Genomic DNA, 26,720 nt, shown 5'->3' with positions numbered 1-26,720 from the left:
GATTGGTTGCCATGGGCAACTGGACAACTTTTCCTTTGCACAGGTTTTGATAAATCTCCCCCAATGAGTCTCCTAAATCAGTATCCTCAATTATGAGAATTGGACCAATTTTATAGGAGCCAGCTCTTTTTGGAATGTAAAGAGGTGGTGTAAAAACCCAAAGATGACCCACATATTGTGACAGTCTGCTTCAAACCTATTCTTCAAATATCACAAGCCAACTGTCCTATTTTTACTTTAAAAGGTGTTTTCCGAGGAGAGCTCTATGCTGTGCCACAACTATCAAATAATTACATATTTTCATTCATTTAGCTCACAGAATTTGCTCTGTACCCAAACAGTGTCTGTAGTCCTGCTGCGGTGGCATCACTATACATTATATGTCATTTTGATACTGCATACCCAAAGAAGGGTTGAGGACAGTGCAAAAAAAGTAAGGTGAGTATTGAATATGATATTATTTTGCTGTCTTAGGAAACATTTTGAAATCCCCAGAAAAAAACCTTCAACACACAAAGTAATAGTTCACCAAAGTATGTAAATATTTAAAGCTAAAAATGAGTTTATATTTCAGGTGGGTGACAATGAGATACTAAATGCGAAAGACTTTTCATATGACTCATGTGGAAATTAACAGATCTTTTAAGTGGTCGTAATTGTGTTCAGTGTAACTGCCAGTATGGGGAGCTAGCTGCCAGAATGCTTCATCTTCAGCGTCTCACTCACTCCCTAGCACACATGCTTTAAGTCTGATGCAATCCTTTGTCTGTTCAGTAGAGTACGCACATCCACTTGGCCAGCTAGCTCTGACTCGTCTCCCCATCCCGATCAGATTGTGATACAGGAATCTACCTTTGGATGTACTACCCGGTCATCCCTATCAGACTAGCTGCACTGCTCCAGGATCCAGGTAACACCCTGTTTTACCATGCATTCATTCTCAGCATCGATGTACCTGCTTGCTTCTATCTTGTGCTATGTAGAAATGGGACTACTGGCTTTAACCTGATTACAAGCTGAGATGAGGAGATTACATATTTTCCTTTTCTATATATATATATATGTGTGTGTGTGTATATATATATATATATATATATATATATATATCCATTTGTCTATGTTTGAGTCTCCATGGTTGCTATAGAGTTATGTCCTTTCTACTAAAACAATAAGGCGGGAAGTGATGAAGTAAGATGTCTATATACACAGCTGCACGTTTACATCCAATGATATCTTCATTGAATGGATGCTGGACACATCCTTTTTATACTGTCTATTCTATTCTCAGATGCTGAACTAGATGTATATAATTTCCCTTTATTGTATAGCAATTAAGATGTATGCATGTAATGCTTATACAATGGGATTATAGGGATTGACACAGAACACAGACTGCTATGTTTTGATGTCTGAGGGTATAGGCACATAATAATGATGATGATGCTACATATCATGGGGGAAGGGTTTCCATCCTCTAACATAGACCAATACAACAATACAACTGGAATGTTAATTGACAATAGGTTATTTGTGATATTTCATTTATTGAAGAAACATAATAAGGCTGCATGTGGCAATGACGAGTGGTGCCCTTTAACAATGTGCTGCTATCACATGATACCGTGCAGTCACAATGTGTTCATTACGGCTGGAGGTGGGACTGACGTCACAAGCACAATGTCATAAATATGCACACGTCCCCAGGCAATTGTCACATAATTCCCTCCAGTCAGCACACTACACCGTAATAGTGCAGCAGTTGTTGCATGATATTTGTATGTAAAATTGCATTTATGCAATTCAACATCATTTTGTGCCTATTTATTATATATGAAGACAGCAATGATCTAAACTGGGTAATTCTAATTTCTGACGGCTAGGAAGTGACGTTTTAGGAAGGCAAGTTTTCTATCCTCCATAATCCTTTCAGATCACGCACTATAATCCTAGGTACAGATCTGTGAGCAAGGCAGGACAGGCAGAATTAGTTCAGTGATTTGCTTAGCAATATTGACATATAGCAAATATGAATAAATAAATATATATAACTTTTTTGTCTAGAAAAACAATCTTGTTTTGTCTAGGAAATACAAAATAGAAGGTTTGCAGTCTGCAGGGAATGTATAGGGGGTCTTCAATTAGTGTTGTCCATAGGCTATGTAAAAGGTGCCTGGTATCCCACTTGCAGAGACAGTCACTTAATTGTAGGGTTAATCTTGACAGCAAGGAACAGTGATAATCATTTACATCACAATTGTATCCCTCTTCTCAGAATTTACCAACTATGTATTCTTTACTCCTTTCTTACTTTCCAATTATTTTCTAATTGCTATAACATGCTTCTTGTGAGACAACAGGGAATAGTATTTGTCAATCTTTTCACATTTTACTGTTCTTAGCCTAGTATTATGTTTAATGTTCCCATTCATTTTAGACCAGTGCTGTTGTAGTGGTTTATATAAAACTAAAATTATGGAGCATTTAGAGGAGTCTTTTCAATCATGTAGTGGTCCTACACTTGGTATTGTTAACAGTGGGGACAACACCGTAGATGTGCACACCTATTCTCATCCATACACATACGTGTGTGTATGTGTAGCTGTAAACACTGGGACACAAATTTGGACACAAAAGCTGTTGTAGCTGCCTTGCAACACATTGTGCACCAAATTGGCAAGGGGACTTATTGGTAAAGGGTGGGAAAGGCTTCAGTGTGATTTAGTGTGGCAAAATATTTATACACATTTTTGTGACATAAAGTAAACCATCTAAAAGGAGGTCTAAATTAAGACTAGATGGTCTAAAAATGTATTACATTTATTATACACCATAAGTTACATTGACAAAACCCTAAGCATTTTTAAACGGTCGAAAAATTAGCCAGTATTAGTAAATTTGCCCCACTATATTTTTATAGAGCTGATGACTATGTGCAGTGACACACTAGCAAAAAACTGTTGTAAACAGTAGGAGCAACATAGAAGCTGCCAATACAGAAAAACAATAATAACAAAAAATGATTAATATTATACCCTGATAGTTCTCTTATATATTCTATAAATGCATTTTGTCTCTAAGGCTGCTTTCACACTATGAGCTTCTCCCGTTAATACACGTATGTTAGAAAGAAAATTATTAACACACATTAAACAACCCCATTCAAATCAATGGGTTTTTTCATGTACCCTTTGTCACATGTTATAGCCCGTCATGACTAACGTACGTTAGTTGTGACGGGAGAAATAACATGACATGCACGTGACATGCACTAATAGAGAAAAAACTTTTTTCAGGCATGTCTTACTAACATCTTTCCTTAAAAGGTCGAGTGACAAGCAATACAGTCATCATTAAAGCTCTCAAAGGTTTAGTCACCTACATGAGCTGTAAACTCCCTGCGTCACCATTCACTCAAAGGCTGCAGGACATGATCCCCAAACTGGCAGGCGCAATTATATGACATCATGCCTGTCTGGGGCTTCCATACCTGCTGATCACAGGCTGAAGGGATAGAGGAGAAAGATGGATGCTTGTTTCATTGTGGTAACAGGGACTAGGTGAGTATAATTTCTTATTTTTTTCTGTTTGGCATTATAGGTAAAGAGGCACAGGAAACATTATAACAATATGGGGCACATAGAGTGCTATTACCATATGGGGGTGCTATCACTATATAGGTCACAGGTGCACTTTTACTATATGGGGAATAGGGGGCATTATTACTATATGGGGGCACAGAGGCACTACTACTATATATGGGCAGAGAGGGCATTATAGGGGGTCAGGGTTCATTATAATTGTAAAGGAGCACAGGGAATATTATTACTGCTGTATGGGGCTCAGGTGGGCATAGTTTTTGTATGGGGCACAGGCAGTATTATTACGGTATGGGGGCATTATTACTGCATGGGAGCACAGGGTGCATTATTACTGTATTGGGCATAGTGGGGCACAGGGGGAATTATTCATCAGTGGGGGTTACTATTGGGGCATTATCTGTGAATGGGATCACAGTTGGGGCATTACTAATTAATGGAGGGTACAGTGGAGACATAATTAGTAAGGACATTATTACCATTGGTACACTAATAGGAACCCCATATGCTGCAGAGTCACAGTTGTAAAGTCATCATGGCGTCTAGGTTAGATGGAGAAGATGTCAACTGTAGTCACTGGATGTAAATGCATTGTAATCTCTTATACAGGCTGCAGAGCTCCTATGCAATACTAGTATCTACCATAATATCCAGGGATAGAATATTGATGAAGGTCTGTATTGCTGCATGTGTCTTAAAGTTTATTTATAGCAATTGTCACGATGCCGGCTGGCAGGTAGTGGATCCTCTGTGCCAGAGAGGGATTGGCGTGGACCGTGCTAGTGGATCGGTTCTAAGTCACTACTGGTTTTCACCAGAGCCCGCCGCAAAGCGGGATGGACTTGCTGCGGCGGTAGTGACCAGGTCGTATCCACTAGCAACGGCTCAACCTCTCTGACTGCTGAAGATAGGCGCGGTACAAGGGAGTAGACAGAAGCAAGGTCGGACGTAGCAGAAGGTCGGGGCAGGCAGCAAGGATCGTAGTCAGGGGCAACGGCAGGAGGTCTGGAACACAGGCTAGGAACACACAAGGAAACGCTTTCACTGGCACGATGGCAACAAGATCCGGCAAGGGAGTGCAGGGGAAGTGAGGTGATATAGGGAAGTGCACAGGTGAACACACTAATTGGAATCACTGCGCCAATCAGCGGCGCAGTGGCCCTTTAAATCGCAAAGACCCGGCGCGCGCGCGCCCTAGGGAGCGGGGCCGCGCGCGCCGGGACAGGAGCGAGGGAGAGCGAGTCAGGTACGGGAGCCGGGGTGCGCATCGCGAGCGGGCGCTACCCGCATCGCGAATCGCATCCCGGCTGGAAGCGGAATCGCAGCGCCCCGGGTCAGTGGATCTGACCGGAGCACTGCAGTGGGGAGAGTGTAGCGAGCGCTCCGGGGAGGGGCGGGGACCCGGAGCGCTCGGCGTAACAGTACCCCCCCCCCTTGGGTCTCCCCCTCTTCTTAGAGCCTGAGAACCTGAGGAGCAGACTTTTGTCTAGGATGTTGTCCTCAGGTTCCCAGGATCTCTCTTCTGGACCACAACCCTCCCAATCCACTAAAAAAAAGGTTTTCCCTCTGACCTTTTTAGATGCTAGAATCTCTTTGACGGAGAAGATGTCCGAGGAGCCGGAAACAGGAGTGGGAGGAACAGATTTGGGAGAGAAACGGTTGATGATGAGTGGTTTAAGAAGAGAAACGTGAAAGGCATTAGGGATACGAAGAGAAGGAGGAAGAAGAAGTTTGTAAGAGACAGGATTAATCTGACACAAAATTTTGAAAGGACCAAGATAGCGTGGTCCCAACTTGTAGCTAGGGACACGGAAGCGGACATATTTAGCGGAGAGCCATACCTTGTCTCCAGGGGAAAAAATGGGAGGAGCTCTTCTTTTCTTATCCGCGAACTTCTTCATGCGTGATGAAGCCTGTAAGAGAGAATTTTGGGTCTCTCTCCATATGATGGAAAGGTCACGAGAAATTTCATCCACAGCGGGCAGACCAGAGGGCAAGGGGGTAGGGAGGGGGGGAAGAGGGTGACGGCCGTACACCACGAAAAATGGGGATTTGGAGGAAGATTCAGAGACTCTGAAGTTATACGAGAATTCGGCCCATGGAAGGAGATCTGCCCAGTCATCCTGGCGGGAGGAAACAAAATGTCGTAAATAATCACCCAAGACCTGGTTAATTCTTTCTACTTGTCCATTGGATTGGGGATGATATGCAGAAGAAAAATTTAATTTAATCTTGAATTGTTTACAGAGAGCCCTCCAGAATTTAGACACGAATTGGACGCCTCTATCCGAGACGATCTGCGTAGGCAACCCGTGAAGACGAAAAATGTGTACAAAAAATTGTTTAGCCAACTGAGGCGCTGAAGGAAGACCAGGAAGAGGGATGAAATGTGCCATTTTGGAGAATCGATCAACGACCACCCAAATAACAGTGTTGCCACGGGAAGGGGGTAAATCAGTAATAAAATCCATACCAATCAGAGACCAAGGCTGTTCGGGGACAGGCAGGGGATGAAGAAAACCAGCGGGCTTCTGGCGAGGAGTCTTATCCCGGGCACAGATAGTGCAGGCTCGCACAAAGTCCACAACATCCGTCTCCAGAGTCGGCCACCAATAGAAGCGGGAGATGAGTTGCACAGATTTCTTGATGCCCACATGACCTGCGAGATGGGAGGAGTGACCCCATTTGAGGATTCCGAGGCGTTGGCGTGGAGAAACAAAGGTCTTTCCTGGAGGAGTTTGCCTGATGGAGGCTGGAGAAGTGGAAATCAGGCAGTCAGGAGGAATGATGTGTTGCGGAGAGAGTTCAACTTACGAGGCATCCGAGGAACGAGAGAGAGCATCGGCCCTAATGTTCTTATCGGCAGGCCGAAAGTGAATTTCAAAATTAAATCGGGCAAAGAACAGAGACCACCGGGCCTGGCGAGGATTCAGCCGTTGGGCAGACTGGAGGTAGGAGAGGTTCTTGTGATCGGTGTAAATAATAACTGGAAATCTTGATCCCTCCAGCAGATGCCTCCATTCCTCAAGTGCTAATTTGATGGCTAGAAGCTCTCGATCCCCGATGGAGTAGTTCCTCTCCGCCGGAGAGAAGGTCCTAGAAAAAAAACCACAAGTGACAGCATGCCCGGAAGAATTTTTTTGTAGAAGAACAGCTCCAGCTCCCACTGAGGAGGCATCAACCTCCAATAGGAAGGGTTTGGAAGGGTCAGGTCTGGAGAGCACGGGAGCCGAAGAAAAGGCAGACTTGAGTCGTTTAAAGGCGTCTTCCGCTTGAGGAGGCCAAGACTTGGGATCGGCATTTTTTTTGGTTAAAGCCACGATAGGAGCCACAACGGTAGAAAAATGTGGAATAAATTGCCTGTAATAATTGGCGAACCCCAAAAAGCGTTGGATAGCACGGAGTCCGGAGGGGCGTGGCCAATCTAAGACGGCAGAGAGTTTGTCTGGATCCATTTGTAGTCCCTGGCCAGAGACCAAGTATCCTAGAAAAGGAAGAGATTGGCATTCAAACAGACATTTCTCAATTTTGGCATAGAGTTGATTGTCACGAAGTCTCTGAAGAACCATACGGACATGCTGGCGGTGTTCTTCTAGATTGGCAGAAAAAATTAGGATATCGTCCAGATATACAACAACACAGGAGTATAAAAGATCACGAAAAATTTCATTAACAAAGTCTTGGAAGACGGCAGGGGCGTTGCACAGGCCAAAGGGCATGACCAGATACTCAAAGTGTCCATCTCTGGTGTTAAATGCCGTTTTCCACTCATCCCCCTCTCTGATGCGGATGAGATTATAAGCACCTCTTAAGTCCAGTTTAGTAAAGATGTGGGCACCTTGGAGGCGATCAAAGAGTTCAGAGATGAGGGGTAGGGGGTAGCGGTTCTTAACCGTGATTTTATTAAGACCGCGGTAGTCAATGCAAGGACGTAGGGAGCCATCTTTTTTGGACACAAAGAAAAATCCGGCTCCGGCAGGAGAGGAGGATTTACGGATAAAGCCCTTTTTTAAATTTTCCTGGACGTATTCAGACATGGCAAGAGTCTCTGGGGCGGACAGAGGATAAATTCTGCCCCGGGGTGGAGTAGTGCCCGGGAGGAGGTCGATAGGACAATCATAAGGCCTGTGAGGAGGTAGAGTCTCAGCTTGTTTTTTGCAGAAAACATCCGCAAAGTCCATATAGGCCTTAGGGAGACCGGTTACTGGAGGAACCACAGAGTCACGGCAAGGGTTACTGGGAACCGGTTTTAGACAGTCCTTGGAACAAGAGGGCCCCCAACTCTTGATCTCCCCAGTGGACCAATCCAGGGTTGGGGAATGAAGTTGAAGCCAGGGAAGTCCAAGGAGAATTTCAGAAGTGCAATTGGGGAGGACCAAAAGTTCAATCCTCTCGTGATGAGATCCGATGCACATTAGAAGGGGCTCCGTGCGGAAACGTATGGTATAGTCCAATCTTTCATTGTTTACACAATTGATGTAAAGGGGTCTGGCGAGACTGGTCACTGGGATGTTGAACCTGTTGACGAGAGAGGCCAAAATAAAATTTCCTGCAGATCCAGAGTCCAAGAAGGCCATAGTAGAGAAGGAGAAGGCAGAGGCAGACATCCGCACAGGCACAGTAAGACGTGGAGAAGCAGAGTAGACATCAAGGACTGTCTCACCTTTGTGCGGAGTCAGCGTACGTTTTTCCAGGCGGGGAGGACGGATAGGACAATCCCTCAGGAAGTGTTCGGTACTAGCACAGTACAGGCAGAGATTCTCCATGCGGCGTCGTGTCCTCTCTTGAGGTGTCAGGCGAGACCGGTCGACCTGCATAGCCTCCACGGCGGGAGGCACAGGAACGGATTGCAGGGGACCAGAGGAGAGAGGAGCCGAGGAGAAGAAACGCCTCGTGCGAACAGAGTCCATATCTTGGCGGAGCTCCTGACGCCTTTCGGAAAAACGCATGTCAATGCGAGTGGCTAGGTGAATGAGTTCATGTAGATTAGCAGGGATTTCTCGTGCGGCCAGAACATCTTTAATGTTGCTGGATAGGCGTTTTTTAAAGGTCGCGCAGAGGGCCTCATTATTCCAGGATAATTCTGAAGCAAGAGTACGGAATTGTACGGCATACTCGCCAACGGAAGAATTACCCTGGACCAGGTTCAACAGGGCAGTCTCAGCAGAAGAGGCTCGGGCAGGTTCCTCAAAGACACTCCGGATTTCCGAGAAGAAGGAGTGTACAGAGGCAGTGACGGGGTCATTGCGGTCCCAGAGCGGTGTGGCCCAAGACAGGGCTTTTCCAGACAGAAGGCTGACTACGAAAGCCACCTTAGACCTTTCAGTGGGAAACTGGTCCGACATCATCTCCAGGTGCAGGGAACATTGGGAAAGAAAGCCACGGCAAAACTTAGAGTCCCCATCAAATTTATCCGGCAAGGATAGGCGTAGACCAGAGGCGGCCACTCGCTGCGGAGGAGGTGCAGGAGCTGGCGGAGGAGATGATTGCTGAAGCTGTGGTAGTAACTGCTGTAGCATAACGGTCAGTTGAGACAGCTGTTGGCCTTGTTGCGCTATCTGTTGTGACTGCTGGGCGACCACCGTGGTGAGGTCAGCGACAACTGGCAGAGGAACTTCAGCGGGATCCATGGCCGGATCTACTGTCACGATGCCGGCTGGCAGGTAGTGGATCCTCTGTGCCAGAGAGGGATTGGCGTGGACCGTGCTAGTGGATCGGTTCTAAGTCACTACTGGTTTTCACCAGAGCCCGCCGCAAAGCGGGATGGACTTGCTGCGGCGGTAGTGACCAGGTCGTATCCACTAGCAACGGCTCAACCTCTCTGACTGCTGAAGATAGGCGCGGTACAAGGGAGTAGACAGAAGCAAGGTCGGACGTAGCAGAAGGTCGGGGCAGGCAGCAAGGATCGTAGTCAGGGGCAACGGCAGGAGGTCTGGAACACAGGCTAGGAACACACAAGGAAACGCTTTCACTGGCACGATGGCAACAAGATCCGGCAAGGGAGTGCAGGGGAAGTGAGGTGATATAGGGAAGTGCACAGGTGAACACACTAATTGGAATCACTGCGCCAATCAGCGGCGCAGTGGCCCTTTAAATCGCAAAGACCCGGCGCGCGCGCGCCCTAGGGAGCGGGGCCGCGCGCGCCGGGACAGGACCGACGGAGAGCGAGTCAGGTACGGGAGCCGGGGTGCGCATCGCGAGCGGGCGCTACCCGCATCGCGAATCGCATCCCGGCTGGAAGCGGAATCGCAGCGCCCCGGGTCAGTGGATCTGACCGGAGCGCTGCAGTGGGGAGAGTGTAGCGAGCGCTCCGGGGAGGGGCGGGGACCCGGAGCGCTCGGCGTAACAGCAATATTATGTGTGTGTGTGTGTGTGTGTAGTACATGCTATAAAAAAATTTCTAGTATTTCATCCAATTCTAAAATAAGCTTTTTTTTGGCAAGGATACAAATCTGTTTTGATCCTAGCAAACTATCTAAGCATATAAAGTCAGTTATCTGAATGGCCATCTGAAAATGGAGAGTATCTGCAAATATTGAAACATTTAGTTATGAGTGGGCAGGTTGGTATAGGTCTTCATTTGGCTTTACCTGTCTGTAAGTATTGTGCTTATCACTTTATGTAAAAGTTTGTGAGAAGCAGCACTTTAACCCATTCTGCATGTGGCAAACAATTAAAAGCTTTCACAAAACTTATTAACCACAAAACTGGCACAGGAAGTGAGTGAGTGATGCCATCTTTCTGCTATTTCTAATTTCAACGTATTTTTCTAGAAATAAGTAAAACTTAACGTTTTACTGTTTTGATCCAGTATCTTTCGATTTCAGGTAGAAAACTTTTTTTTTTTTTAAATCAACTTGTGCCAGAAAGTTAAACAGATTTGTAAATTACTTCTATGAAAAAATCTTAATCCTTCCAGTATTTATTAGCTGCTGAATACTACAGAGGAAATTGTTTTCTTTTTGGAACACAGAGCTCTCTGCTGACATCATGACAACAGTGCTCTCTGCTGACATCTCTGTCCATTTTAGGAACTGTCCAGAGCAGCATATGTTTGCTATGGGGATTTTCTCCTACTCTGGACAGTTCTTAAAATTGACAGATATGTCAGCAGAGAGCACTGTGGTCATGATGTCAGCAGAGAGCTCTGTGTTCCAAAAAGAAAACCATTTCCTCTGCAGTATTCAGCAGCTAATAAGTACTGTAAGGATTAAGATTCTTTTAATGGAAGTAATTTAAAAATCTGTAAACTTTCTGGCACCAGTTGATTAAAAAAAATAATAATTCCACGGGAGTACCCTGTCACGATTCGGCTTCCAGGTAGTGGATCCTCTGTGCCAGAGAGGGATTGGCGTGGACCGTGCTAGTGGACCGGTTCTAAGCCACTACTGGTTTTCACCAGAGCCCGCCGCAAAGCGGGATGGTCTTGCTGCGGCGGTAGTGACCAGGTCGTATCCACTAGCAACGGCTCACCTCTCTGGCTGCTGAAGATAGGCGCGGTACAAGGGAGTAGGCAGAAGCAGGGTCAGACGTAGCAGAAGGTCGGGGGCAGGCGGCAAGGTTCGTAGTCAGGATGGGTAGCAGAAGTTCAGGTACACAGGCTTTGGACACACTAAACGCTTTCACTGGCACAAGGCAACAAGATCCGGCAAGGGAGTGCAAGGGAGGAGACTAGATATAGGCAGGGAACAGGTGGGAACCAATTAAGCTAATTGGGCCAGGCACCAATCATTGGTGCACTGGCCCTTTAAGTCTCAGAGAGCTGGCGCGCGCGCGCCCTAGAGAGCGGAGCCGCGCGCGCCAGCACATGACAGCAGGGGACCGGGACGGGTAAGTGACCTGGGATGCGATTCGCGAGCGGGCGCGTCCCGCTGTGCGAATCGCATCCCCAACGGCCAAGACAGTGCAGCGCTCCCGGTCAGCGGGACTGACCGGGGCGCTGCAGGGAGAAAGACGCCGTGAGCGCTCCGGGGAGGAGCGGGGACCCGGAGCGCTAGGCGTAACATACCCCTTTAAGTGTACATGCACAAGTGCATATTTTCTGCTGCAGATCTGCTTTTCCAGTCTTTGCTACTCATTGTAAATGGGCAGCAAAATCTGCAGAAGCAGATCTGCCACAGAAAATTTGCATTTGTGTGAATTTACCCTAGGAGTAGGTTCTCACATGCATATTTTGCTGCATATTTTTTGCTACTGATTTTCCTATCAATCATCAATCGGTAGGGAAACCAGTAGCTACAAATCTGCAGTAAAATACGCTCGTGTGAACATATCTTATTCCCACGTACAGTATACTGTGCATATTTGATGCACTGGATTTGAAGTTGCTGATTTAAAGCAGTGTACAATCCTTTAGTTTACACTGAAATCTGCAGCTTCAAATATCCGCAGGATACTGTATGCGTAAATCCACCCTTAGTTCACCGTTCACACAGGCGTATTTAATTGCAAAATAGCAGTGTGTTTTCCACTGCAAGTTTAAACTGGGGCAGGCTTTAGTGTAAACTAACTGACAATCAAATCTGCAACTTCAAATCCTGCACATGAAATATGCACCAGATACTGTACATGTGAATAGACCCTTAGGGGTATATCGGTTTCAGAAAACTGTATCCAAGATATCTAAGACTAACCCTGCAAGGTATAGAAGGACAACATTTTTTCCATACTTACCTGAAAATTTCTGTTCCTGGAGTCCAAAGGCATCACAGTATGGGTTAAGTCCCGTTCCCCTGCTCAAGTCAGAAGAGTCAATTAGCATAATCAATTAATTGGGCATTAGGGGTGCTAGAAATGCCTCTTAATAACACACAGGCTCTGAGTTGGTATGCAGCAAAATAATTTATTAGGGTGGGATCCCTGTGCTGCCTTTGGACTCCAGGAACAGAAATTTTCAGGTAAGTATGGAAAAAATGTCATCGTCCTACAGCAGTACAGTATCGGATCTAAGTAGCAAAAATATAGGGAGGGTAAATTAAGCTCTCTGCACCTTTTCTAGCACTGCCTTGCCTAAGGCTGAACTTTGTGTCAAATCTAATCTCTAATGTTTTACAAATGTAGAGGGATTCTTCTAGATAGCAGTGTGACATATTTCTTGTAATGGAACACAATATGCTTCCGTCCACGAGGTAGACATGGCTCTTGTTAAGTGCGCTGAAAGACCACAATGAGGATTTAAAGGGGTACTCCGGTGCTTACACATCTTATCCCCTATCCAAAAGATAGGGGATAAGATGCCTGATCGCGGGAGTCCCGCAGCTCGGGACGCCCGTGATCATGCACGCGGCACCCCGTTTGTAATCAGGCCCCGGAGTGTGTTCGCTCCGGGACTGATTACGGTTGACCGCAGGGCCGGCGGCGTGTGACATCATGCCCCCGCCCCCGTGTGACGTCACGCTACGCCCCTCAATGCAAGCCTACAGGAGGGGCGTGATAGCTATTGAGGGGCGGAGCGTGACATCACACGGGGCAGGGGCGTGACGTCACACGCCGCCGGCCCTGCGGTCGTCCGTAATCAGTCCCGGAGCGAACACGCTCCGGGGACTGATTACAAACGGGGTGCCGCATGCATGATCACGGGCGTCCCCAGCTGTGGGACTCCCGCGATCAGGCATCTTATCCCCTATCCTTTGGATAGGGGATAAGATGTGTAAGCACCGGAGTACCCCTTTAATCCTTCCTGATTGTATGCGAACAAGATGGTGTTTTTATCCAATTCGAAATAGTGGATTTTGCCGCTTTCTCTTCCACATTTCTTTCTGAAAGTTGTAGAAATAAATTTTCTTCTTTCCTAACCTGTATGGGTCTTTCTATGTAGCAGAATACTGATCTTCTAACATCCAGTCGAGAAGGAGATGTTTCATAATCTGAAGAGTATAGGACTGGAAGAATGATTTTCTCATTAATGTTACAAGTGCTACTGACTTTTGGTATAAAAGATGGTAGAGTTTTTAGACAAAGTTCTGAACCCATATCTCTAAGGTAAGGTTCTTTATAGGAAAAAGACTGAACTTCGCTAATCCTTCTGGTGGATGCATTTGCTACTAGAAAGGCTGTTTTCCCAAGATAAGAGCTTTAAAAGAATGTCTTGAATTGGTTGAAAAGGAGAACGTGACAGATGATTCAACACCAGAATTAAGTCCAAGGATGGTAAAGGTTTGTTACCTCTAGGAGAAATATTCTTAACACCTTTAGTGAATTTTTGAATAAGATGACCAGAGAATTGTCCTAACAGGAAATAATTGGTGGCTGCTAATTGAATTGAAAGCATCGCAAATTTTAGACCTTTCTTCAGGCCTGATTGGAGGAACTGTAGGATAATTTTTAGCGTAACATCTTTGTTAGGAAAAATAGACCTGAAAACTTTCCAGCTACTGGTGTAAGATTTTTTGGTACCTGGTTTATTGGCCATGTCTAGGGTAGACAAGATATCATTTGATAGGTCTTCATTTTGAAAAGGGTTTAGGATATTTTCCATGCTGCTGGGTTCAGGGCTTGTAGGTTTTGATGGAGTACTCCTTTCTGTTTTAGAAGGTGTGGAATTTTGGGCAATATCCATACTCTGTTCTGTGCGAGAGTCATCGCTAATGTAAACCAGGCCCGGCGAGGCCAAAATGGAAGGACAAGTATCTCTGTATGAGGGCTGGAGGGGGATAAGCATAAATGAACTTGTTTTGCCAGTTCAGTTTCAGACCGTCTAGATGATAAGGAGAGTGATTCTTGTTGAGGGAGCAAAAATTCTTTATTTTTATGTTGTATTTTGTGGCAAACACGTCTAGTTCCGGAAGGCCGAACTTCTGAGTTATTTGATTGAATATTTTGAGATTCAGAGCCCACTCCGACGGAAAAATCCGTTGTCTGCTGAGTAGATCCGCTTTCATATTCAGAGAGCCTTTTATATGGACTGCTGTAATACTGTTCAAATTTTTCTCTGCCCATTTGAAGATTTCTTTGCATTCCTCCATCATACTCCTGGATTTTGTCCCCCCCCCCCCTTGCTTGTTTAGGTAATATACAGTGGGGAGATTGTCTGATTTTATTAGGACTTCGTTCCCTATGAGGTATTGAGCAAATTGAAATAGGGCTAGTTTGACAGCCCTTAGTTCCTTTAGATTTGATGATAGCATTCTTTCTTCTGAAGACCAACGACCTTGAAGCCATAGCTGTTGCAGATGTGAGTCCCAACCTGCTTTGGATGCATCTGTGGTCATTACTACTTTTTCTGTTTGTAGTAACTTTTTCCCTGCAGCCAAGCGACCTGATACCAACCACCATTGAAGATCCTTTACTGCTTCTGGAGTGACTTTTATTAGGGAGTCTATGGAATCTGGATGTCTGTTCCATGAAGCAAGAATTAGGTCCTGGAGAATCCTTATATGTGATTTTGCCAAGGGTACCGCATCTATTGTGGATGAGAGGCAGACCAGGGTCCTCATAGCTTGATGAATAGAGACCTTTTGATTGTGGATGATAGTTGATGTTGATGACAGTAATCTGTAGATGAGATATTAGAATCTCCCTTGATTCTGCTTTGATGAGCCAGTCGTCGAGATACAGGACGATGAAGATGCCCTGCAAACGGAGGGCATCTGATAGAACAATAACCATCTTGGTGAAAACTCTTGGCGCTGTTGAAATCCCAAAGGGTAGGCATGTAAATTGAAGAAACCATATTTGTGAACCCACTAGAATGGCAGTTCACAGGTACCTTCTGTGTTTTGGATTGATTGGTGTATGTAGGTAGGCATCTATCAAGTCTAGTGTCGCCATCCAATCTTCCTGGTTGAGAATATGGCAGACTGATCTTATGGTTTCCCTTTTGAAATGTTTGACTTCAAAGTGTTTGTTTAGATATGTGAGATCTATCACCAATCTCCATTTGTTGTTGGGTTTTGGTACTGTAAGCATTCTTGAAAAAAATCTCAGAGGATTGTTCTCCTAATGGTATCCACTCTAGTGCTCCCTTTGTGATAAACTCTTGAACCAATGGTGACAGATGGGGATCCTCTGCCTTGTTCAGATAGCATAACCCCCCAGAATTACTGATCTTACCCATTTGTCTGTTGTCGTGCTTAGCCAACCTTGAGAAAAAAAATTTAATCCACCTCCAACCTGGAATTGATGTACCGTATATACTCGAGTATAAGCCGAGTTTTTCAGCACGATTTTTCGTGCTGAAAACACCCCCCTCGGCTTATACTCGAGTGAACTCCCCCACCCGCAGTGGTCTTCAACCTGCGGACTTCCAGAGGTTTCAAAACTACAACTCCCAGCAAGCCAGGGCAGCCATCGGCTGTCTGGGCTTGCTGGGAGTTGTAGTTTTGAAACCTCCGGAGGTCCGCAGGTTGAAGACCACTGCGGCCTTCAACATCATCCAGCCCCCTCTCACCCCCTTTAGTTCTGAGTACTCACCTCCGCTCGGCGCTGGTCCGGTCCTGCAGGGCTGTCCGGTCCTGCAGGGCTGTCCGGTAAGGAGGTGGTCCGGTGAGGAGGTGGTCCGGGCTGCTATCTTCACCGGGGAGGCCTCTTCTAAGCGCTTCGGGCCCGGCCTCAGAATAGTCACGTTGCCTTGACAACGACGCAGATGCGTCGTTGTCAAGGCAACGGCTCTATTCCGGGCCGGAAGCACGGAGAAGAGGCGCCCCCGGTGAAGATAGCAGCCCGGACCACCTCCTCACCGGACCACCTCCTTACCGGACAGCCCTGCAGGACCGGACCAGCGCCGAGCGGAGGTGAGTACTCAGAACTAAAGGGGGTGAGAGGGGGCTGGATGATGTTGAAGGCCGCAGTGGTCTTCAACCTGCGGACCTCCGGAGGTTTCAAAACTACAACTCCCAGCAAGCCCGGACAGCCGATGGCTGCCCGGGCTTGCTGGGAGTTGTAGTTTTGAAACCTCTGGAGGTCCGCATGTTGAAGGCCGCAGTGGTCTTCAACCTGCGGACCTCCGGAGGTTTCAAAACTACAACTCCCAGCAAGCCCGGACAGCCGATGGCTGCCCGGGCTTGCTGGGAGTTGTAGTTTTGAAACCTCTGGAGGTCCGCAGGTTGAAGACCACTGAGGGCGAATGATGAGAAGAGGATGATGAAGGGGGGGGGGGGGGGTGTGGGGATGATGAAGGGGGTGGGGATGATGAAGGGGGGGGGGTGTGGGATGATTACAAGGGGATGATGAAGGGGGGATGTGTGGGATGATAAGGGGATGTGTGGGATGATGACAAGGGGATGATGAAGGGGGGATGTGTGGGATGATAAGGGGATGTGTGGGATGATGACAAGGGGATGATGAAGGGGGGATGTGTGGGATGATGACAAGGGGATGATGAAGGGGGGATGTGTGGGATAAGGGGATGTGTGGGATGATGACAAGGGGATGATGAAGGGGGGATGTGTGGGATAAGGGGATGTGTGGGATGATGACAAGGGGATGATGAAGGGGGGATGTGTGGGATGATGACAAGGGGATGATGAAGGGGGGATGTGTGGGATGATAAGGGGATGTGTGGGATGATGACAAGGGGATGATGAAGGGGGGATGTGTGGGATGATAAGGGGATGTGTGGGATGATGACAAGGGGATGATGAAGGGTGGATGTGTGGGATGATGACAAGGGGATGATGAGGATGTTAATGACGGGTCTGGATGATGACAGGGGGGGATGAGGTATTTCCCACCCTAGGCTTATACTCGAGTCAATAACTTTTCCTGGGATTTTGGGTTGAAATTAGGGGTCTCGGCTTATACTCGGGTCGGCTTATACTCGAGTATATACGGTAATTGGTTGTCATAATTCTTGCTTCTTTGGTTGTGGTTTCTTTTTTGTTGGAAGTTGATTGAGTCTTAAATTTTTTCTGTCTGTAATTTCTGAATTTGTCTCTCTGATAGTTTCTCTTAAACTTAGGAGAGTATTGAATTTTTTGTTTATATCTGAGGTTCTCTCTCCTAGGTGGGCACAGAAATCAAACCCCCATATCTTCATTGAGGTATTTCAGTATTTCTTTTAGCTTTGGGCCAAAAAGAGATTCTGGTGAAAAAGGTAGTGAGCAAAAAAACATTTTTTTAAGAAACATCACCCCACCAATTCTTTATCCAAAGTGTCCTGCGCACTGAGTGTCTAATCGCCATACTTTTTGAGGCAAGTTTTAATATATCCAATGGAGCATCACAAGGAAACTCAGTTGCTGTTTCCATAATGGGAATTTTTTGGATAATTTCTTCTCTAGGTACTCCATCTTCTAAGTCCCTGGTCAGTTGACTGAGCTAGATTCTTAATGCCCTGGCCACCGAAGTAGTTGCAGTAAAACTTGCTTTAGATATGGCTGCTGCTGCAGAATATAGTTTCTTTGTGAGGGTGCCTTTTTGTCCATTGGATTTGATAGTAAAGTAGAATCTACTGACAGGAATATTGCTTTTTTTAACTAATTTAGTCACTGTTAGGTCTACTTTCGGAGGTTTATACCAGGATTCAGTGGTTTCTGGGTCTATGGAGTGTTTTGAATCTGGTTCCTAGATCCAGGCGTTTATCGGGTCTATTCCACTCTGATTTAATCCATTTATTAATAAGAGGATGAGATGGAAAATTGTTATTATCTGAGACTGGAAGGTAGTAAAGTCCTTCTTTAGGGGGTTTCCCTTTAATAGAACGATCTGTCTCAACTATATGTTTTACTGCTTTAACCAATTTTCACATATTTTCTATATAAAATAAGAAATAATCCTCTGAGGTTTCTAGATCTGAGGCATCAGAAGGTATTTCTAGTACTGAGACCTCTGAGGGAGAATTAGAAATTATTTTCTTTTTCTTGGCTGGAGGATGCATATTATCAATAACTGTGAACATACAGCCTTTAAACCAATTAAAGAATCTAGTTGCTTCAGATCGTACAGGTTCATCTGTCTCTTGGGTAGAGCAGGAGGGGCAAATATCACCCTCATATTCATCATCAAGAGGTCAAATGCAATACAGGCATAGACAATGTTTAGACTTCCTAAAAAAAAGAGATACTAGAAGGAGTCTGCATAACCTATGAAAATCCTGTAGAGCTGGCTTATTCACTGTATTTATGTAGAATTTAAATGCTGCCCCATTAAATATTATTAAAATAACTATATATATATATATATATATATATATATATATATATATAATATAAAATAATATAAAATTATATATATATATATATATATAATGTAAAATAATATGTAGTTTAATATGATATGGGAAAATGTATATATATATTTTTTTTATGTTTATAAAACATCAAATGTTGGATGGAAGTGAGTATCACAATAGATGTTACTTTATAAGTAAAAAATAAATGACCAAGGTACTGGGTAGCAGAGCCATTATCCACCTGAAAAAAACCACATATAGCAACATGCCTAGTATAGTGGATTCATATGCCTTGAACCTGAAAGAAAAACATCCAGTACTATTTGCTCAAAGGAATCTTTCCAGTGCCAGTCCCAACATATTGCCATATCAGAGAATATGCTTGCATTACTCACGATTAGGAGACACAAGTTCGGCTGCCCGGTGGAGTGCTGAGACTGAGCTTCAGCAAATAGGAGGTTTAAATAAGAGTAATTCCCGCCAGAATCGCGGTGGAAAACGCAGCAAAACAAGATTCTGCCCCACACATAATTGTTTTTGGGCTTCAGCATAGATTTTGTGGTAAAATGAATGATGCCCTTACAATGAGTGATGTCATTGGTCCCGCATAAAACAAGCCTCATATGACCCTGAAGGTTGTTTTTCATGTATTTTAAATTAATCCTATATAAAAAAAATTAAAAAGCTCTATGAGATGTGTGTCAATTCAAAATATTCTGTGGCTTGTGACCTAGTTAGTTTATTTTATTTTGTTCCCAGTAAACACAACCACTATAATCCACAGACTGGGTGTGGACAATGCATGTTTACACAGCACAACTCTATGGAGAATCTGCATCTGAATAGATGTGGATTTGCCTGCAGATTTTGATGCAGATTTTGATGCAGATTTTAAAACTCCCACGGAGAAATGTGCCAAAAAGTGTCATGTCACTTTTCTCCACACTGAAAGAGCTGGGATCCAATGTGTAGAATTTTGAAAAATGCATGTGAACAAGGCTTTAGCCTACTGTTAACAACTGTACTGGTGATTCCAAGTGACCTTTAACTAGCAGTCTATTGAAATGTGCTTCTGAATTGGGTCAGCCTGCAACTCTGCAGTTCTACCTGAATGAGTCAGATGTGTACAGCCATTTCTCATGATGTGTAAGTAGAAAATAGAAGATTTTATTTACACATCAGTCATGTAAAGGTCCATGAAAGCAAAGCTGCCCTTCAAATGTTATTTGGATAGCTTCACTCAAGGCCAAAAAACTAGTTTACTGTGCATCTAAAATGAATAAACTGTCAATGAAGTCTACAAACATTTATTTTTTCATGCTGCTGACATGGAAGTTTTTGGAAAGTGAACAATCTTTTCTTTTTTTCTTTTTTCTTTTTTTTTTTCTTTCAGTTTCCGTGGATCCCAGCATAAATTGTACAAACATATGCCAGTGTTGACAAGTATCTGGTTATTTGGGGTGTCCTGTTTGTATGGTTCTAAGGCCTATGGGGGAGATTTATCAAAACCTGTTCAGAGGAAAAGTTGCCCAGATGCCCATAGCAACCAATCAGATCGCTTCTTTCATTTTTAACAAGGCCTCTACAAAATGAAAGAAGCAATCTGATTGGTTGCTATGGGCAACTGGGCAACTTTTCCTTTGCACAGGTTTTAATAAATCTCCCCCTATGTCTTTCTATTAAGACAAAAAAAAAGTATCCAGACATAATCCTATCAGGCGTCACCCAAAAGGAGACATTTCTGACTTACATCTACCCCACAGAAGTATATGTCTACTAGGACTGCACGATATATCGCAAAAGCAATTGAACACTATTTCTGCGATATAGCGATACAGCAGCAGTGTCACATGTCAAGCCAGTGATTGGCTGATGGGGAAAGGCCTTTTTCGGCTGCAAACACTGGGTTTCCCGGGTCCCGTGGAAGATTTGAAAACTGTCCGGGAAACGCAGTGTATTGAGAATGTGACGGGGGGGGGGGGGGGGGGAGATTGTGACGGGGGGGAGATGTGATATGGGGGAGAATGTGACAGGTGGTGAGAGATGTGATATGGGGAGAATGTGATGGGGGTGAGATGTGATATGGGGGAGAATGTGACAGGGGGAAGAATGTGACAGGGGGGAGAATGTGACAGGGGGGAGAATGTGACAAGAGGGGGGGGGGGAGAATGTGACGGGGGGAGATGGGATGTGGGGGAGAATGTGATGTGGGGGAGAATGTGACCGGGGGGATGAGATGTCATATGGGGAAGAGAATGTGTCAGGGAGGGAATGTGAAAGGGAGGGGGGGGGGGGTGAGATGTGATATGGGGAGAGAAGGTGACAGGGGGAGATAGAAATTAAATGGGGGAGATGTGAAATGGCCGGTGGGCATAAAATAGGTGGATAGATGTGAAATGGAGGCGATTGGACATACAATGGCGTGATTTTACCATTTATTTATTATATCGCATTACATATCGAAATCTCAATATTTAGGCCCATAATCGCAATCGCACATTTTCCCTATATCGTGCAGCCCTAATGTCTACTGTAAGGGGCTAAACTCTAGGGGTGCCAAGGCAGCAGGGCCCTGGTGTCTGAGGGGGCTCCAAAGCACCTCTGCCCCGCAAGAAGACACCTGTATTATAGGTATCACATGGCATGCATAGTGTCCTGTTACAGATTTTGCATTGGGGCTCAGAAGCTTCAAGTCATGCCTCTGACTGCTGTACAGTATACTATATGTCTGGCAATCTCTTTTATTTTGTTATTGTTTAGATTTATACCGCCAACTGTATAAAAATGTGGTGCAAACTGAGCCCAAGAAATTTTTCCCTGCTAGAACATAAAATGTACTATTAAAAAAGATTTTTAAATGTTGCACAGTTACAATGAAAAGGTTGTTCTCCAGAGTCAAGAGTCCCCTCCATGCTGCACAGCTACTTCTAACTCACACTAAGATCCTGTCTTTCCCTTACTTGGCTGGCCAATCACAGCAGAGCATGACACATACTCCTTAGTGCTATGCCATGACACTGTGCACTGAACAGGCTGTCACTGTACATTTTAGATTACTGTCACGATTCGGCTTGCGGGTTGTGGATCCGCTGTGTCAGCGAGGGATTGGCGTGGACCGTGCTAGTGGACCGGTTCTAAGAGGCTACTGGTTTTCACCAGAGCCCGCCGCAAAGCGGGATGGTCTTGCTGCGGCAGTAGCAACCAGGTCGTATCCACTAGCAACAGCTCAACCTCGCTGACTGCTGAGAAGGCGTGGGACAGAAGGACTAGGCAGAGGCAAGGTCAGACGTAGCAGAAGGTCGGGGGCAGGCGGCAAGGTTCGTAGTCAGGATGGATAGCAGAAGTTCAGGTACACAGGCTTTGGACACACTAAACGCTTTCACTGGCACAAGGCAACAAGATCCGGCAAGGGAGTGCAAGGGAGGAGATCAGATATAGCCAGGGAGCAGGTGGAAGCCAATTAAGCTAATTGGGCCAGGCACCAATCATTGGTGCACTGGCCCTTTAAGTCTCAGAGAGCTGGCGCTGCGCGCGCCCTAGAGAGCGGAGCCGCGCGCGCCAGCACATGACAGCAGGGGACCGGGACGGGTAAGTGACCTGGGATGCGATTCGCGAGCGGGCGCGTCCCGCTATGCGAATCGCATCCTCGACGGCCATGACAGTGCAGCGCTCCCGGTCAGCGGGACTGACCGGGGCGCTGCAGGGAGAAAGGCGCCGTGAGCGCTCCGGGGAGGAGCGGGGACCCGGAGCGCTAGGCGTAACAGTACCCCCCCTTAGGTCTCCCCTTTTTTTTGTCCGGTAACTGCCTCCCCTGGGATGAGGACACCGGGAAAGAATGGAGGGTTTCCTCAACGGCAGGCAGTACAGCAGGAGTTGGAATGGGGAGGGAGGGCAGAGGGTGAAGCTTGGCACGGGGCAGGGAGACACAAGGACGGGAGCCATGAGGAGGCACAGAGGCTTGCCTGACGGGACTGGGAGGGGGGGAGAGGCACTTCCCATGGCAGGCAGAGTCCCAGTTCTTGATCTCCCCGGTGGTCCAATCAAGGGTGGGAGAATGAAGCCGGAGCCATGGCAGACCGAGGAGGACCTCAGAGGTACAGTTGGGGAGAACGAAGAGCTCAATCCTTTCGTGGTGGGGTCCAATACACATCAGGAGGGGTTCTGTGCGGTAACGCACGGTGCAATCCAGTCTGACTCCATTGACCGCGGAAATGTAGAGCGGCTTGACGAGACGGGTCACCGGGATGCGGAATTTATTCACAAAAGACTCCAAAATGAAATTCCCAGAGGCACCAGAGTCCAGGCAGGCCATGGCTGAGAGGGAGGAGTTGGCTGAAGGAGAAATCCGCACGGGCACCGTGAGACGTGGAGAAGCAGACTTAGAACCAAGAGACGCCACACCCACGTGAGCTGGGTGCGTGCGTTTCCCAGACGTGGAGGACGGATAGGGCAATCCACCAAGAAATGCTCGGTACTGGCACAGTAAAGACAGAGATTTTCTTCCCTACGGCGATTCCTCTCTTCCTGGGTCAGGCGAGACCGATCCACTTGCATGGCCTCCTCGGCGGGAGGCCCAGGCGTAGATTGCAACGGATACTGTGGGAGAGGTGCCCAGAGATCTAAGTCTTTTTCCTGGCGGAGCTCTTGGTGTCGCTCAGAAAAACGCATGTCAATGCGGGTAGCCAAATGGATGAGTTCTTGGAGGTTGGCAGGAATCTCTCGTGCGGCCAGCACATCCTTGATGCGACTGGATAGGCCTTTTTTAAAGGTCGCGCAGAGAGCCTCGTTATTCCATGATAACTCGGAAGCAAGAGTACGAAATTGGATGGCGTACTCGCCCACTGAAGAATTACCCTGGACCAGGTTCAACAGGGCAGTCTCGGCAGAAGAAGCTCGGGCTGGCTCCTCGAAGACACTCCGGACTTCAGCGAAGAAGGACTGGACTGTGGCTGTGGCAGGATCATTGCGGTCCCAGAGCGGTGTGGCCCAAGACAAGGCCTTTCCTGAAAGAAGGCTTACTACGAACGCCACCTTAGACCGTTCTGTAGGAAACAAGTCCGACAACATCTCCATATGCAGGGAACACTGAGACAAAAATCCACGGCAGAGTTTAGAGTCCCCATCAAATTTGTCCGGCAGGGACAAGCGGAGGCCAGGAGCGACCACTCGCTGCGGAGGAGGTGCAGGAGCTGGCGGAGGAGATGGTTGCTGCTGTAGCAGAGGCAGAAGTTGCTGTAACATGGCGGTCAACTGCGACAGCTGCTGTCCTTGTTGGGCAATCTGCTGCGATTGCTGAGCGACCACCATGGGAAGGTCAGCGAGACTTGGCAGCGGCACCTCAGCGGGATCCATGGCCGGATCTACTGTCACGATTCGGCTTGCGGGTTGTGGATCCGCTGTGTCAGCGAGGGATTGGCGTGGACCGTGCTAGTGGACCGGTTCTAAGAGGCTACTGGTTTTCACCAGAGCCCGCCGCAAAGCGGGATGGTCTTGCTGCGGCAGTAGCAACCAGGTCGTATCCACTAGCAACAGCTCAACCTCGCTGACTGCTGAGAAGGCGTGGGACAGAAGGACTAGGCAGAGGCAAGGTCAGACGTAGCAGAAGGTCGGGGGCAGGCGGCAAGGTTCGTAGTCAGGATGGATAGCAGAAGTTCAGGTACACAGGCTTTGGACACACTAAACGCTTTCACTGGCACAAGGCAACAAGATCCGGCAAGGGAGTGCAAGGGAGGAGATCAGATATAGCCAGGGAGCAGGTGGAAGCCAATTAAGCTAATTGGGCCAGGCACCAATCATTGGTGCACTGGCCCTTTAAGTCTCAGAGAGCTGGCGCGCGCGCGCCCTAGAGAGCGGAGCCGCGCGCGCCAGCACATGACAGCAGGGGACCGGGACGGGTAAGTGACCTGGGATGCGATTCGCGAGCGGGCGCGTCCCGCTGTGCGAATCGCATCCCCGACGGCCATGACAGTGCAGCGCTCCCGGTCAGCGGGACTGACCGGGGCGCTGCAGGGAGAAAGGCGCCGTGAGCGCTCCGGGGAGGAGCGGGGACCCGGAGCGCTAGGCGTAACAATTACCTTATGATTTCTATTTGTAGTTTTAGCCTGGAGACTATATATATATATATATATATATATATATATATATATATATATATATATACACATACAGTCTTGGCCGTAAATGTTGGCAACCCTGAAATTTTTCTTGAAAATTAAGTATTTCTCACAGAAAAGGATTGCAGTAACACATGTTTTTCTATACACATGTTTATTCCCTTTGTGTTTATTGGAACTAAACCAAAAAAGGGAGGAAAAAGAGCTAATTGGACATAATGGACACCAAACTCCAAAAATGGGCTGGACAAAATTATTGGCACCCTTTCAAAATTGGGGATAAATAAGATTGTTTCAAGCATGTGATGCTCCTTTAAACTCACCTGGGGCAAGTAACAGGTGTGGGCAATATAAAAATCACACCTGAAAACCAGATAAAAAGGAGAGAAGTTCATTTAGTCTTTGCATGCATTGTGTGTCTGTGTGTGCCACACTAAGCATGGACAACAGAAATAGGAGAAGAGAACTGTCTGAGGACTTGAGAACCAAAATTGTGGAAAAATATCAACAATCTCAAGGTTACAAGTCCATCTCCAGAGATCTAGATTTGCCTCTGTCCACAGTGTGCAACGTTATCAAGAAGTTTTCAACCCATGGCAATGTAGCTAATCTCCCTGGGTGTGGACGGAAGAGAAAAATTGATGAAATGTGTCAATGCAGGATAGTCCAGATGGTGGATAAGCAGCTCCAAACAAGTTCCAAAGATATTCAAGCTGTCCTGCAGGCTCAGGGAGCCAGGGACGGCATTGGGGCGGGGCAATCCGGGCAATTGCCTAGGGCCCCCATCCCCCAGGGGCCCTCTGCGGGCTGCTCAGTGGATCCAGGTCCAGATCCAGGGGGGGAACTATACTGCACCTAATGTGGGGGAACTATGCTGCCAACCAAATGTGGGGGAACTATACAAAAATATAAAATTGTACTATTCTGATCACTATAACTCTTTTATTTTTCTGTATATGGGGATGTATGAGGGCTTATTTTTTGCACTGTGATTTGTAGTTTTTATCGGTACTACTTGTTTTGATGGGACTTTTCAATTGCTTTTTAGATATGTTTTTTATGGTATTTGAAGTGACCAAAAATGTGCAAATCTGGTTAGTGCACTATTACGACTTTTGGGGCCCCACTTTTGATTTTGCCCAGGGCCACACGAAGCCTAAAACTGGCCCTGCAGGGAGCATCAATGTCAGCCCCAACTATCCGTTAACGATAATACCCGTTAACGACCATCGACGTCTATGCTCGTTCATGTGCAGTTAACGAGGTATGACTCTAGCCCGCATCATACCGGCCGGCCCCCAGCTGATTCTTGTAGCTGGGGGCCGGCGTTAATAGCTGACATGCGGCGATCGTTTAAAAACGCACACATCAACCCCTTCCTTATTAAAAGTTTAAATACCACCTTTTCCCAAATTCCATTAAAAAAATATATAAACATAATAAAAATAAACATATGTGATATCGCAACGTGCGTAAATGTTTTAACTATAAAAATATATAATTAATTAAACCACACGGTCATTGGCGTACACACAAAAAAAATTCAAAAATCCAAAATAGAGTATTTTTGGTCACTTTTTAATACCATAAAAAAACTAATAAAAAGCAATCAAAAAGTCCGATCAAAACAAAAATGATACCGATTAAAACTTCAGATCACAGCGCAAAATATGAGCCTTCATATACGGAAAAATAAAAAAGTTATAGGGGTCAAAAGAGGACAATTTTAAATATATTAATTATTGTGCATCATACCTATATAAGTAGGGTATCATTTAAATCGTCTGGGCCTACAGAATCGACATAAAGTGTAATTTTTACTGAAAAATGTACTGCGTAGAAACGGAAGCCCCCAAAAATTACACAATAGTGTTTTTTCTTCAATTTTGTCACACAATGATT

The 26,720-nt window shown here is 46.1% G+C and overlaps 1 protein-coding gene across 1 annotated transcript in view; it reads left to right on the top strand.

Moving 5' to 3' along the window:
- Window positions 1-731: 731 nt before the first annotated feature.
- Window positions 732-26,720, top strand: part of SLC38A1 (solute carrier family 38 member 1) — a 90,760-nt gene continuing 64,771 nt past the window's right edge. The window contains exon 1 of the mRNA XM_056573987.1: window positions 732-910. The gene's annotated coding sequence lies outside the window, so the exon portion shown is untranslated. The remainder of the gene's footprint in view (window positions 911-26,720) is intronic.

The sequence above is a fragment of the Hyla sarda genome, chromosome 4 (assembly GCF_029499605.1).
Source record: "Hyla sarda isolate aHylSar1 chromosome 4, aHylSar1.hap1, whole genome shotgun sequence".
NCBI lineage: Eukaryota > Metazoa > Chordata > Amphibia > Anura > Hylidae > Hyla > Hyla sarda.
The sequence above is the reverse complement of the archived record's forward strand: the minus strand, read 5'-3'. Positions and strand labels throughout refer to the sequence as shown.